Raw genomic sequence first — 1,690 nt, 5'->3', positions numbered from 1 at the left:
TGCCAAAAAAAACCTGACTGACACAATAAACCACTATTACAACATTGCAATTGGAAAAGGGAAACAGGAAGATTTTGATGTGCCGATTCTGCATAGATGCCTCAGCCATGTGATAAAGAACACAAAGGAAATGTGCAGAAAGTAGTAAGCAGAACCTATTATTACTGCAAAATCCTTGTAGCATACATTCAAAAAAATATTGTTTATGACATTTGTCTTTTACTGACAGTTGCTAAGTTCCGAACTTCATAACGATTGTATGTGATGAATTAAGTTTTCAAACATCAAACATCAAACAGCAACATCTCTTTTACTCATACCAAAAAATAATAACAGAGATGTCTATTAAGCACATCAGTCTACTGCTTTTAGACAAGTGTAAACTGTAATTTTCAAAACACAAACATTTTAGAAGACTTTAATGCTGTCATGTTAGTCTTAAAAAATTAACTAGCAGTACATAATTTCAAATTTGAATTCAATTATGATATTACTTTCCACAGTGCAACAAACCACTACCACCTGGCAATGCATGTCTTTGGTGCCCTCACAACTGCAAGAACTTTAAAAGAACTGGATGACATGGTTCAAAGCGCTACAGTTGTCTTCTCCAGTCCATCCTGTGGTGCAAGTGTTGAGAAGCACTTCAAGAACCTGCAATCGTGGCATAAACTCCAATATTTGGCTGTACCCTCTGTCTTGCCTCGGCTACTGTGAGGCTATAATTTCATCTGAAATGTGTCTATGTCTCTGGCATCTTCTTCCTCTTCCTCTTCCTCTGTTTTGCCTCCCTACCCTTCCATCACGCATTATTATTATTATTCCTGGCTCTTGACCATGTTTGTTTACTGGTTGTTCATCCATTTTAAAAAATTTTAATTTTAATTGAGAACCAGTATAATATTTTTGGATCAGCATTACAAAAACAACTGATGATGTAGGAAACAGCAGACAGTTGTGCACAGTCAATTAAATGGTTGTACAAAAGTATTCACAATTTGTTAAAAGCAGTGATAGATTGCTTTTATGATGTGCACAAGATACTACATGATGTGGAGTTTGAACAAGTAGTTTTGGAAAATTCATTTCTGATCTGAGAAATGCTACAAAGCAACTGAGAAAAACTGTAAAACACCTCTAATAACACATTGTTGCATTATTTTTAGGACATTACAGGAAGCAACAGATTTGCAAAACGTTGCAATGCAATTATTTCAAATGCCCTGCTGGACAAGCATGGAGAGCTCAATGTGTACCAATGCAAAGGGCTTATCGATCACCTCAAGAAATACATTCTACCATTTGCTGGATTATGGACCGGGATAATGCTAGGTTTGTCATAACTATGCCACATTTCCCTTTTTGGACTAAAATATCAGACTGTGTGTTTTCTGACAATTTGACAAAATTTTTCATTTTCTTTAAATACAAAGGTGACCTTGGACGACATGGGACAGGACCACAATATGAGCAGTACTCCAGGAGATACAATGCCCTGAGAAAGCTTACAAGACAAGTAATTATATAGTTTGTACCATAACAGTAAATTGTGTCAGAACTCTTATTTTGTTGTACTGCTAAATTATGTCTGGAATACACCCGTCTTTGTATCCTTTCTCAGAAGAACATTACACAGGACAATAAAACTCAAGGAATAATGGAAAAGAGCCAGTGGGACTTAAAACATATT

General features: G+C 35.8%; 1 long non-coding RNA gene across 1 annotated transcript; it reads left to right on the top strand.

Moving 5' to 3' along the window:
* The first annotated feature begins 1,234 nt into the window (after nucleotides 1–1,234).
* Nucleotides 1,235–1,690, top strand: LOC107670144 (uncharacterized). The gene is made up of 3 exons (XR_001632065.1): nucleotides 1,235–1,332; nucleotides 1,434–1,516; nucleotides 1,625–1,690. It is a non-coding gene; the product is annotated as an uncharacterized LOC107670144 (long non-coding RNA).

Source organism: Sinocyclocheilus anshuiensis, unplaced genomic scaffold (genome assembly GCF_001515605.1).
Source record: "Sinocyclocheilus anshuiensis isolate Anshui unplaced genomic scaffold, SAMN03320099.WGS_v1.1 scaffold1029, whole genome shotgun sequence".
Lineage (NCBI taxonomy): Eukaryota > Metazoa > Chordata > Actinopteri > Cypriniformes > Cyprinidae > Sinocyclocheilus > Sinocyclocheilus anshuiensis.
The sequence above is the reverse complement of the archived record's forward strand: the minus strand, read 5'-3'. Positions and strand labels throughout refer to the sequence as shown.